Source organism: Sphaerodactylus townsendi, linkage group LG14 (assembly GCF_021028975.2).
Source record: "Sphaerodactylus townsendi isolate TG3544 linkage group LG14, MPM_Stown_v2.3, whole genome shotgun sequence".
In the NCBI taxonomy this organism is placed as follows: domain Eukaryota; kingdom Metazoa; phylum Chordata; class Lepidosauria; order Squamata; family Sphaerodactylidae; genus Sphaerodactylus; species Sphaerodactylus townsendi.
In genome coordinates, this window is record NC_059438.1 from 22,383,344 (window position 1) to 22,397,054 (window position 13,711).

Consider the following 13,711-nt stretch of genomic DNA (forward strand, 5'->3'; position numbering starts at 1 on the left):
CACATAAATTCACCGAATGTTATAAATGTGTGTTTAATAGTATTGAATTTTGGGGTGGTTTGGAGTTCAGGGTTGGGAACTACTTGGCGGTGGAACCTAGGGACGGAAGGGTTTGGGAAAGGGAGGAACCTCAGAAGGGTGCAACGTTCTGGATTCCACCCTCCAAAGCAGCCATTTTCTCCAAAACAACTGATCTTGGTAATCTACAGATCAACTGTAATAGTGGGAGATGTCCAAGTTTGACCTGGAAGGTGATAACCCTAATTGTTACTCTTTTCTTTGTTGAACAATTTGACTGGTAAACCTAAATGCAACAATCTGATGAAGTCTGATGTTTAGAAGAGAAGAAGAAGAGGAGTTTGGATGTATATCCCCCCTTTCTCTCCTGCAGGAGACTCAAAGGGGCTGACAATCTCCTTGCCCTTCCCCCCTCACAACAAACACTCTGTGAGGTGGGTGGGGCTGAGAGAGCTCCGAGAAGCTGTGACTAGCCCAAGGTCACCCAGCTGGCGTGTGTGGGAGTGTACAGGCTAATCTGAATTCCCCAGAGTAGCCTCCACAGCTCAGGCGGCAGAGCTGGGAATCAAACCCGGTTCCTCCAGATTAGATACATGAGCTCTTAACCTCCTACGCCACTGCTGCTCCCTTAAGTATCTGAAGAGATGTCATGTTGGTGAGGGAGCAAGGTTGTTTTCTGCCGCTCCAGAGACTAGGACCAGGAGTAATGGGCTCAAGGTGAAGGAAAAGAGATTCCACCTAAACATCAGGAAATATACTGGCTAACAATGGATGCATATTAAGCAGAAAACCCATTCTGAATTTTCCTTTGCACCAAAGATGGGAAGGAGGAGAAAAGAATCAGCACATTTATATGATCTTATATGCGTTACAAAGGACAAAAATGATCTTATATGATCTTATATATGTTACAAAGGACAAAAATGACTGGATATCTCGTTTCTCTTTTGGCCTTTGGGAAGTATTTTGGGCGAGATGTAGACCCTGAATGCAATTCCTGTTGTGCGTTTGGCAGGGGGCTCAGCAAAGAGACCACAAAGTCTAATCCCGTGTTATCGGGATTAATCTTCTGCCTGGAAGTCATTGGAGCCTTCTCAACCCAGCTCTTGAGTCCCTCTTCCTCTTACCTCTATCTCCACGGTCACCTTGTTGACATGAACCGAATACTTAATCCACAGAAGGAAACCTAACCCTTGGCCTTGGCAGAGACGTCCCTGAGAGAGGGTAACCAAAGTGCAGCTATGCTCAAAGTGAACCCTCGTAGAACTTGGGGGTGGGGGGGGAGTAGACCTCTGAATGTATCAGTGGACAGAGAACCCTCGGGGCATTCTGAGCCGTCAGACAATATAATAGCTGTGATAGCTCGCACCAGCGAGATGCTAATTTAATGGGAAGTTTGATTACAGCGAGATAGGAGCCGGCTAATTGTTTCCACCTCTGTATACACTTGGTATTCATTACGCCCGCTATAGCATGGCAGGAGGGTTGGCTTCCGTATAACACTTCCACTGGGCAGTGAAACATAATGTTTCTTTTTATGGCTTCATAAACACTGTGCAATAAACACACTTGCTCTCCCCGATGTATCCAACTCAGTTTTCTTGGAGGCTTTTAAGCCTTTTGCTAATAGAGTAACCTCAGAGTTTTGCAATAGGAGCAGCCTTTCTAGAATAGGATTTTTAGACTGTTTATGAGGAAAGGGCCCAACATTCTCCAGATTCTCTCCTGCTTGAGCTGGGCTGGGGCATTTCTGTCCTCCAACAAATCTTGGCATGGTCAGTGAAACTAGATTTGTCAATATCTGGAATGTTGCCAGCTCCAGACTGGAAAATTTTTGAAGATCTGACGTTTGAAGATCTGATGTTACAAGAAGAAGAAGAAGGAGGAGGAGGAGGAGGAGGAGGAGGAGGAGGAGGAGGAGGATTTGTACCCCACTTTATTCAACCATAAGGAGTCTCACGGTGGCTTACAAGCTCCTTTCCCTTCTCCCCATGACAGACACCTTGTGAGGTTGATGGGGCTGAGGCCCTTTCTGCACGGGCCAATAAAAGTGGGGGAAAGGCGGGGCTACATGAACTCGCCCTTGCCTCGGCCCCTTTGCATGGCTGGCTGTCCCATGCACAAACGCATTAGCTGGAGCGTGCACCTTCAAAAGAAGGTGCATCTCCTTTTCTTGCTTCCTTGCCTGCCCTCTGGCCATGATACGCCCCATGATATGCCACAAATGGGACCCGGGGACGGGTTTTTGCAATTTTCGCGATTCTTGAAAACTTGGGGTGGGGGGACGCAGAGAGGATCCGCATTAGGATCAGGATCCATGCCAAGTTTTCCCACCAACCCAGGTTTTTAACATTGTTATCCCGGTTTAATTGGCCCATACGGAAAGGGCCTGAGAGAGTCCTGAGAGAAGTGTGGCCGATCCCGGGCCACCCAGCCCACTTCATGCGGAAGAGCAGGGAAACAAATCCTGTTCACTAGATAAGAGTCCACTGCTCATGTGGAGGAGTGAGCAATCAAACCTGGTTCACCAGATTAGGGTCTGCTGCTCGTGTGCAGGAGAGGGGATGGAGGAGTTGGGGGGGGGGGAGAGGCTTCAGCTGAATATAATGGCACAGAGTGCAAATAAATCCTTCCCCTCCCCAAACCCTGTCATTCCCAATCTCTACTTCCAATCTCCAGGATTTCCCTAACCCAGAATTGACAAAGTTACACAGACTAGAGCTTGCGTCGTTGAGCATTTCTGCAGTCCTGGATAAAAGACAGGCACAGGAGGCATGTAAAATTCCACACTCAAGTGACCAGAGTTAACCGTCAGCAGCCCTGCAAAGTTTTGCTGTGGATTCTGTCATTAGTTTGCCCTGCATTCCTAAATTAGCCAGGGCAGATGAGGAAAAAAAAACTCTGAAAAGCCATTCAGGCCATGCTGTAAACAGTTCAGTCCGCAGGCAGACGACAACATGTTAAACACAACATACTTTTCCTGAACCGTAACTCTGTTGAAACAATTTATTGGATGCCTAAATTGTCCTATGTGTGATCTGGTGGTGGTGGTGGTGGTGGTGGAGGAGGAGGAGCAGGAGGAGCAGGAGGAGGAGGAGGAGGAGCAGGAGGAGGAGGAGGAGGAGGAGAAGAAGAAGAGGAGGAGGAGGAGGAGAAGGAGAAGGAGGAGGAGGAGGAGGAGTTTGGATTTATATCCCCCCTTTCTCTCCTGCAGGAGACTGAAAGGGGTTTACAATCTCCTTGCCCTTCCCCCCTCACAACAAACACCCTGTGAGGTAGGTGGGGCTGAGAGAGCTCTGAGAAGCTGTGACTAGCCCAAGGTCACCCAGCTGGCGTGTGTGGGAGTGTACAGGCTAATCTGAATTCCCCAGATAAACCTCCACAGCTCAGGTGGCAGAGCTGGGAATCAAACCCGGTTCCTCCAGATTAGATACACGAGCTCCTTAACCTCCTACCTTCCCTGTTTCAAGTAGAGGGAAGTCAACATTTCTCCAACCTGTGCAGGCAAACACCCTTGGTATTTTCAAGTAGGCCCTCTACTTGAAACATTCCCGCTACTTAACATTCCCCACTGCTTGGTGCAGCCTGCAGGTTTTCGGCCCTGTTTTGTGCCATTGGCTGGTGCGAGTGATGTCATCCTGCAGGACTTTGGGGAGGAAATCTAGACCCTGGATCCTTTGATTGAGTGTGCCATTAAAATGACCCTAGCAGACTACTTTTTTGAGAGAGAGAGTTCAGAGATCAGCAGACATCTGGGGAGAGCAGGGCGATAGAATTTCCCTGAGAAAATGAAAACACCCTCCGCTGTGTGTCTCGGTTTAGGGCTTGTCCTACATGCAGCAAATGAAGGGAGAATTCTAATAAGGACTTGCACTTCACCTGGCATCCTAAAAGACCCCCTTGGTCCCATCAAGACCCCAATTCTACAAGTGTTTCCCTCTGTGACTGCAAAGGACCCTGAGAATGGGTTGTCCCAGCTGAACGTTCTCCAGCTGTTGGTGATATTTTCAGAAAAGAATTTTCCTCTCTTCTCTGATGACCACAACTCCATATCTTGCAATAGAGCAGAAAAACTCTGGTCGAGATATACAGCCTCTGAAGTTGGTGACCTTGGGCTAGTCACAGTTCTCTCAAAACTCTCTCAGCCCCACCTACCTCACAAGGTGTCTGTTGTGGGGAGAGGAAGGGAAAGGAACTTGTAAGCCACCTTGAGTCTCCTTACAGCAGAGAAAGGTGGGATATAAATCCAAACTACTACTACTACTACTACTACTACTACTACTACTACTACTACTACTACTACTACTCTTCTTCTTCTTCTTCTTCTTCTTCTTCTTCTTCTTCTTGGAGGTTCATTTCAGGTGACATTGATAGACCTGTCCTCTGGTTGCACCTGTTGTGTTATCCAAAAAATGTCCCAAAGACATTAAAATGCTTTCAAATCAAAACACAGATGGCTAGCGGAAGAAGCTTGAAAGAGATCTCTATTAAAACTTGCAAATCCAATTATTTGCAAAATAAAATGTAAAGTAAAATTAGATGAGTGCATAAAAGACCTTCTAGGGGGTTTAAATCATGAAGGAGTTTCAGTCACATTATTTACAGATGAAATTAGGCATAACCCAGAAATGGGAATATGACTATATTTTCTCTTGATTCCTAGAGCGGAACTTCTGTTCTTCTAACCACATTGGGCTGTCTCACCCATTTCAGTCTCCTAACAACGCGCTGGTCTTTCTTGCCCTTCAACTGAGCTGTCAGCCGAGTGGGAATGAAAATCACCATATTGCTCTCAGCGTCCCTTCATTCCAGACTCCAGAAATTCAGCTCCGATCCCACTTTTCCAACAACCTGAAAATGTTCCAACCTGCAAAATAACCTTGGCCCAACTGTCATAACACTGCCTTTGCCACGCACAGCTAATAAATCATCATAAATGCCCGGTTAATGCTCCAAGCTTTGACAGTGCCAGGATTAAAAGGGCATGCGCTAAACAAAGAGAGTTTCTGTGGCAGAAAGCAAGGCATAGCATGGCAATGGAAATCACGAAAGGATGCAACGTATCCGAGGTGATATTTGAGCAAACCTAGAGGCGGCTGAGTGCCAGTCAGGAAATCAAACAAATTCTTAGTCCGTGGTCCTCATCCACTCATCTCCTGTCAGAGATCCTGGACAAGGGATGTTCACACTGAGAAATGAGAAGGCAGGATTCTACTGAAAACGGATGACACTGGTTCACTTACTGGTATTTTGAAGGAAAGTATGTGGAAACTCTTGTTCAGGCTTTGGCACCAGAAGCAAAAGACCCAAATGATGGGTTAGATCCCAGAGATCTGTGCTGATAATGATGATACTCTAATCTGGTGTGAGAGGAGTGGAACAGATATGCCAATCAAGGAAGGCAATGGCAAACCACCCTGTAAATGTAGTCTGCCTAGTAAACATCATGATGTGACATCACCTCTGGTGAATTTGACAGCCTGGCATGCAGCAGCAGGGAATTCTGGGAGAGCTCAGCGAACATTCTAAAAGTGACAGTTGGAAACAGTTAGCTCTCGGTCTCTGCTGAGGAAAGATGTTGTTAAGTGTTCTGTTAACCAAAGCCATGTAAAAGCCTCTGACTGAAAGTTAAATATACTTTATGTTTAAACGATTGTCCGGGCGCGGGCACAGGGCCCGCCCCAACACCCGGACTGATGCGGCCCTACCTTGCGCCGCTGGGCCAGGGGGGGGAGGAGGCACACCAACTGGTCGTTTCAGCAGCTGCAGCAGCCCCAATGACGGGGACGATGGACAGGGAGAGGGAGGAGGCGTGCGCGAGAACCATCCCAGCAGCCGCAGCAGTGCGAGCGGCCAGGCCGGCGGATGGGCCGGGGTCTCCCAAGGCAGTTTTTCCTGGCACGAAGACCAGGAGCGGAGCTCTAGGGCGGGCCTGGCCTGAACGACCACAACTGGGGCAAGTGGGGTAGGTACAAGCTGGCTACAGCTGGGCCATGGCAAGTTGATGGGGGTGGAAAAGGATATAAGGGAGTAGGGCAGGCGGCTCGGGAGCTGCCTCAGCAGCTGGGGTGGGAAAAGGGTGCAGACCTGGGAATGGATGGGGGGACTCGAGGGCAAACGTGGGAGGAGGAGGGAGAAGTGAGGGGGCTCTGGCGGGTCCTGAGGGGGAGGAAGAGGCTCACCCCTGTAGCGCCCAGACCGGTGAGGCAACCGGCTGGGAGACTCTCACAGACCCACTCCCAACGGGTGGACAGCCCCACCCCTGTGAGGTAACAGTGGGAGGTGGTACAGGTCACAGCCCTCTCCTTGTGCAGTAACAAGAGGGGGGGGCGCACGTGGGCGGGCACAGCTCTGCCACTTGCAGCAGGCACCCTGTGGCCGAGATTGTTTTCTGGCCCTTTGGGCCAGTTGGAAGGAACAACGTCTGGGGCCAACAACCCCCAGGTTAGGAAAGGCGGGACGGTCCAATTGCCCGAGGGCCCAGGGCGGGAAGGGGAAGCGCCACAACAGTACTTGTTATAGTAACCAAATTATAACCAAACAATGAACTGTGAACGTATTTATATATAAGTGATACTGTATTTTATATGTATATAGTCTCTTTCTTGCTCAGTGCAAGTAAAGTTCTTTTGTTTATGATTCCTGAGGTAAAAAGGCTGGTCTTTACCAAGATAACTGTTCTTATTTTAAAGTGCTGCACAAGTTACATTTTGCTCGTTACTCTGCAAACAGGATCATATATAAATATACCTGTTGACCTTTAACCTCTGGGGTCAGTACCAATCTGGTGCTTGCACAGGGGGCTACCGACTTTTATTTATATTTAATACACCTAAAATGAATGAATGAATGAATGAATGAATGAATGAATGAATGAATGAATGAATGAATGAATGAATGAATGAATGTGCACTTTTAAGTTACACAGAACTCTTCATTGGGCTGCAAGCCAAAGGTTGGCGTAGCCCCACAACTGCACACCTCCAACAGCAACACAGCATTGGAACAGAGTTCCTGTGGTCTAAAATGGCTGTAAGAGACCCTAAACTCTAGGGACACAGCAGGATTTAAACCTAATAAATAAATTAGCATAGTATAACTGGTTTCCAGGTTAAAACTTTTGTCCCTGTTATAAACTCACTAGGTGGCCTTTGGCAGCCTCTTAACCAGCCACCTGCAATCTGGGGGCAATTGTTTTCAATATCCCAAAGCGGAAGCTTTCCTTCCTTATTAGAACGTATTCCAAGCCTGTGCCTGCTATGATTAAAATCAGCAGCTCAGGCCTACACGAAAGAACAGGGCTATCTCTGCCTCCTTCCTTCTGGTAGGAATGGGAACACCGCTCCTTTGGGGTCTGTTGGGTGCACCACAGAAACTGGAACCGATGGCTCAGAAGCTCAACAAATGACATACGCAAGGGCATGCAAGCGAGCTCTGCCTTTCTGCTTACAAGTTTCCAGATCTCATTTTGTACCCTGTGTAGAAGACTAGATGTGGAACAAATGAAAGCACAGGATCCAAAAGTGACTTGAGCCGCGTCCTCTTTTCCATTTGCCCATCCAAACGTCTGGGTCAGGCAGAAAAAAAGAGAGAGAGGCTAGGCTGGTTTTAATCTTTCTGCCATTCCCATATGTATACACACATTCATATGGAACAGCTGTTGGTGCCATCCCTTGCTTTGGGAGCTACACAGCCAGCGTGTAGTGTCGGTTTCCCCCATCCACGCCACAATCCTCTGCTGCCACCAATTTTGGGCCAAAGGGTGGGGAAGGGGGGGAACCCAAGAGTTGTCCTTGTAAACAGAGCCCAGAATTTAATTTCAGATAGTGTTACTCCACCTTGTACAAGTGATTTGGTTTGACACCGCCCCAGCCTCGCCACACACAAAAAGCCCATTTATTAAGACTCTCGCCGAGAAGCCTGAAGTATTTCTTGCTTTTCCGAAAGTGACAGTTTTCCGCCCCCCCCCCTCGCCACTCTGCCTCTTTCTTAAATCACCTGAACACTGCCTTGGAAACCGCAGCACACCAAGGTCCCATGTGAAGTGGGGGCAAAGGCATTCCGCATCTGCTAATAACCCCCACGCCGAAGCGCCAGTATGCCTGAAAAAGCTACTATTGAAAGGCGTGCAGCTGCATCGGCTCACATTTCAGCCAGCCACCAATTTCCTTTTTCCCCTGACAAACAGGCCTCTGAAAAGTGCGCGGGCCAGAAAATTCTCCACGTTAGCGAAACATTTCCTCTTTCCCATTCTCTCTTCCATTAGCATTATTACATTGCTCCTGGGGAGAAGGGGTGGGGGGAGGCCCTGATTTATCCTGCTCTAGTGAGCTCTTTCATCAATAGGGCTGGCATTAAAAGAGGGCTGGGGAGGGCATCACAGGAAGGGTGAAAAGCCCAAAATAAGATGGGAGACGAAACGTGCTCGAAGATTCCCTCCATTGGGTAAATATTCCTCTCATTGGAAGATAAAACCTTCTCTCGGCTGCCTTTTTCTCAGGGTGGGGGGAGGGAGTAGTTTGCACTTCTGCTGTTTTGAGGGGTGTTGGTAGATGCTTAGAATGAACATGGAAATGATAGTTCAGTTTCCGGAAGTCCTGTAAGGTTTCCATCCTCCTGATCGGCTCTGGAGATCTCCTAGAATTACGTCTGATTTCCAGACTACAAAAAGAAGCTCCCCTTAGGTTTGTGAGGTCCCTCCTGGCCACCTGCAGGGGATGGGAAGGTGGGATTGCCATATCCAGGTGGGGAACTCCTGGAGATTCGAGCCTGGGGAAGACGGGGACCTAGGTGGGCTACACTACTGTGGAGCCCACCATTCAAAGCATTCCTCTCTCTCTCTCTCTCTCTCTCTCTCTCTCTCTCTCTCTTTCTCTCTCTCTCTCTGATTCAGTTTTTATTTGTACTTTAAAATCAAAATCCCAGTTATAAACATAATCAAAACTTGACCAAATAATAAAGTAGAGACTTCCAGTTTCTTCTGCCACAAATATTAACCCCTAAATCCTAAACTTTCAGCCAGAGGTGGGATTCAGCGGGTTCTCACAGGTTCCCGAGAGTAGGTTACTAATTATTTGTGTGTGCCAAGAGGGGGTTACTAATTGGTGATTTTGCCACGTGATTTTTGCCTTAGTTACGTCCCTCCTCTCAGCAGTAGCGCGCAGAACTTGAAGCAGTCTAGCAGGAGGTGCACCGGCGTGCGTGGCAGCCTGCGCCTGTGTGCATTCGTTTCCCACCCAAGGACCGGCGCAGCGGCTGCGTCCTTGCCACAGCCCCACCCAGGAATGCCCCACCCCCGGAATGCCCGGCCACACCCCCGTCGTGCCCCGCCCAGCCCCATTGGAGTTACGCCACAGTTTGAATCCCACCCACCATGGGAACCTGTTACTAAAATTTTTGGACCCCACCACTGGTACACTACCGTGGAGCCCACCATTCAAAGCATCCGTCTCTCTCTCTCTCTTTCTCTCTGTCTCACTCTCTCTCTCTCTCTGATTCAGTTTTTATTTCTGCTTTAAAATCAAAATCCCAGTTATAAACATAATCAAAACTTGACCAAATAATAGAGACTTCCAGTTTCTTCTGCCACAAATATTAACCCTTAAATCCTAAACTTTCAACACCTGGCCATTCAACATCAAAATAAAATGAAAATTTTAATGTCATTAGTTATAATCTGCCTGGCAAGCCCTGCTCTCCCACCTTCAGAGGTAAGGTGAGTAGCAAATAGAAACAGGGCCTTCTCTGTTGTGGCCCCTCACACTTGGAATGCTGTTTCCCTTGAGGCTCCTCTGTTGCCAACCTTATGTCTTTTAGCCATCAGGTCAAAGGACATATTTTCACCCAGGCTTTTAATGAGGGGTTCTTTCTTATCAGCTAATTGCTCTGCTTCTGTTTTGTGGATAGTGCTTATGCTGCTTATGTTTTTAGTGGCCGATGTTTTTAATTCAGTAAAGAGGCGGCATGGAAATATTCTAAATAAATAAAACAAATGAACATCTCAGCCGCCCCCCTGCATTTAATTTTCTTTCTTCGCCTGCCAGCTGAATGAAATGTGTACTGAAAAATCTGTGCAAATAAAATTCAGAAGCAAGAAAAGGCTAGAAAGCCCTACTTAGACAATTTGGTTAATTCTTTGATTATATCAGAGAAACATAAGCCGTCCAGTCGCTGATTGAATCCAGGCAGAACTCCCTCAGCAAAACCCTCGACTGTTTCTGCCCCCCCTCCAATTACCATTAAGCTTAGGTTTCAGCCCACGCCACAAAACTCGAAACGCTCCCTCCTGCCTCCTCGACAACTTTCCACCCAGCTGACATGTCCAGCGACATGGACTTCTTCAGGGAAGAAAACGTCGACTCGCAGACCGTGTGCCATATTTAGAAACCCCTAATCATCAATTTAGTCACTGCTGGATTCATCATTTCTGCCTAAGTTGATTTTGTTTTTCCACTGCCTGCAGTCCACAGAACAAGTGCTCCTTTTCACATTTCTGACGGCGACCAAGCTGGGAATATGAGTTCATGGAGGTTACGTTTCATATCGTTGTGGTCGGCGGTTCCGTTGGTCACGCCAGCTGAGGTCAATAGAAGCTTTGTGTCATCTCTGACCAAAAATGGCTCTGCTTTTGGATTCCTACCAGTTAAGGATCTCACCAGCCCTGAGATCGTGAAGCGGAAACCAACATTATTTTGTGTGTTCAGCACCCAGCGGAAGAGCATGCGTTTGATGTTTCCACAGCTTGCTTACGCTCGGCTGGAGTTGTAGCATTTGTGCATTTTTTGTGCAATGACAGACCCAAGCAACACGTGGGGGAGGGGCTGTGGCTCACTGGTAGTGTATCTGCTTAGTATGCTGAAGGTCCCAGGATCAATCCCCAGTATCACAGGTGTCAAACTCGTGGCCCTCCAGATGTTATGGACTATAGTTCCCATCATCCCCTGCCAGCATCATGCTGGCAGGGGATGATGGGAACTGTAGTCCATAACCTCTGGAGGGCTGCAAGTTTGGCACCTATGAGCTAGAACAGGGGTGGGCAACTATGGCCCTCCAGATGTTCGTGGACTACAATTCCCATCAGCCCCTGCCAGCATGGTCAATTGGAACATCTGGAGGGCCATAGTTGCCCACCCCTGAGCTAGAAGGATCTGGTGTTGGGTGATGTGAATGACCTCTTCTTGAGACCCTGAAGAGTGGCCCATTACACACAGCACAAATAAGACCATCTCCTAATTTTTTGATTGGACAGTGCAGACAAAAAAAACATCAGATGAGAAAGAGGCTTCCCCTTCCTGCCTGCTATTTCCTCCCACCCAAGTTTAAAGCTCTCATGCCCATCATTTTGTGCTGCAGGGATTAACCACATGTGCAGCTATTTGATGAAGGTTGCCGCAGGCATTTGCTGTGAAGGCTCCGATCCTGGGTGCCTTTTCAGCCCCAAAAGTACATGGTTGTGCTCAGCTCGTCCTACTGATTCCAGAAATATGTAGTTTTCTCTTTTTTATTTTTGATGAGCTGTCTTCGAATATACGAAGACTTGACACAAAATCAAGTCTTTGTGTCTTCGAAGACAGCTCATCAAAAATAGAAAAAATAGAATACTATATATTTCAGGAATCTGCAGGACGAGCTGAGTACAACCATGTACTTTTGGGGCTGAAAAGGCACCCAGAATCGGAGCTTGCTGAGCAAACGCTCAGGGTAACCTTCACCAAATAGCTGCATGAATGGAGAATCCCTGTAGTACAAAATGTTTGGTGCCAGCAGCAAAGAAAACTGACCAGAGAGCTTTAAGACTGAGCTATTCCACCAGGCCTTTGGGGGGGCTGGCCACGGCTCTACCACCCCCCACTGAGACTGAGGCTGCCTGCTTTCCATCCTGGTTGGGCCCTGATTTCCATCTTGGGTCCTACCCACCCCCTCCCTCTGTTGGTCTTTAGATCGGGCGCCTGGTTTTAACAACTTCTGTTGTTTTAACCTGTATTTAACTTTGTAACTGCTGCTTATGTTTTTAAGTTTTTAAGTTTTTAATGAGTTTAATTTGTATTCTTGTAATGATTTGTTGATTTGCTGTCTTAAAAGAACAGCCATATTGTGAGCCGCCTCGAGTCCTTCGGGGGTGAGGCGGCTTATAAATCTAATAAATGAATGAATGAATGAATGAATGAATGAATATTTGCGTGACCGCCTCTTCCATTATAACCCCCATTGCACATTAAGATCAGGACCCAAGGGATTCCTAATTACCCCTGGCCCACGGGAGGTCCATTTGGCCTCATTGCAGGACAGGGCCTTTTCGCCCTTGGCCCCCTCCTGGTGGAACAGTCTCCCAGTGGAGATCAGGGCCCTGCGGGGTTTTATGGCATTCCACAGGGCATGCAAAACAGAACTGTTCCATCAGGCATTCTGCTGAGGCTGATCCTGGACCCCCAGTCTCCCCAGGGGATATATGTTTTCTTAGCCCATAGGTGGGTTTTATTCTCTTTTATTGAAACAGTTTTTATGTATTGTAATTGTGGTTGTACATCGCCCTGAGTCAGACATGGGAGGGGCGATTAATAAATCTAAAAAATAAAGGCAGGAAAAGCAAGGCATCTCCTCAGCTCCTGATCTCTGCACAGCTACCACGAGACGACTTGCAGACAAATTCAGGGGGAAAGTCCACATTTCAGCAATTTTAAAAAAAAGATGGGTCAAGCCAAAGACACTTTAGGCCAAAAGCTGTTTGGAGTTCCTCCCCGAAGTTTCTTTTTTTCCCCATCCTACAAAGCAGCAGTGGCGTAGGAGGTTAAGAGCTCGTGTATCTAATCTGGAGGAACCGGGTTTGATTCCCAGCTCTGCCGCCTGAGCTGTGGAGGCTTATCTGGGGAATTCAGATTAGCCTGTACACTCCCACACACGCCAGCTGGGTGACCTTGGGCTAGTCACAGCTTCTCGGAGTTCTCTCAGCCCCACCTACCTCACAGGGTGTTTGTTGTGAGGGGGGAAGGGCAAGGAGCCCCTTTGAGTCTCCTGCAGGAGAGAAAGGGGGGATATAAATCCAAACTACTACTACTACTACTACTCCTTATTTGTGCTGTGCAGAATGGCCAATACTGACCTTGATGGTTATGGAGGGTTATCAACAGTGGTTAAGACTCTTCCTTTCATCATGTAGGACAAACTAATCCACCGTGATCAGAGACCAAGGCCATAACAAGGGACAGGTGTTTCTCGTATTGTTTGCCTCCATTCATCTGAACGAAGTGTAAGGTGGTGGTGGGCCCGTCCAAATTTCTCTCCTGGGTTGGATATTTTCGTAATGATCCCGGGCATGTCAGCAGCCTTTGGAGGGAGTGGTGCCTCTTTTGCTGAGGTTAATTTGGTTGACGTTCTCCAGAACCCGCCGTCCCTGGGAGTAACGGGATGCCTAGCGGTAGCGCTGGCTATTAACTTCAGATTTAGAGGTTTCACCTTCCTTTTTTCCCCTTCATTCTGCTCGATGACAAATCGTACATCTACAGTAGGGATTGAAAGGGCCGTTTGTTTTTTCAGCTGACTGTTTGGAACTATGCGGGTCTGTTGGAGGCACCGTACTCGGGCCGAGGTTTATGAACTGCAAAACAGCGAGGAAGTTTTCCAGGAAACGACATAGGGGGAAAAAATCTTATAGTTGACAGTCTATCTGAAAAATAAATATTGCTAACTGCTTCAG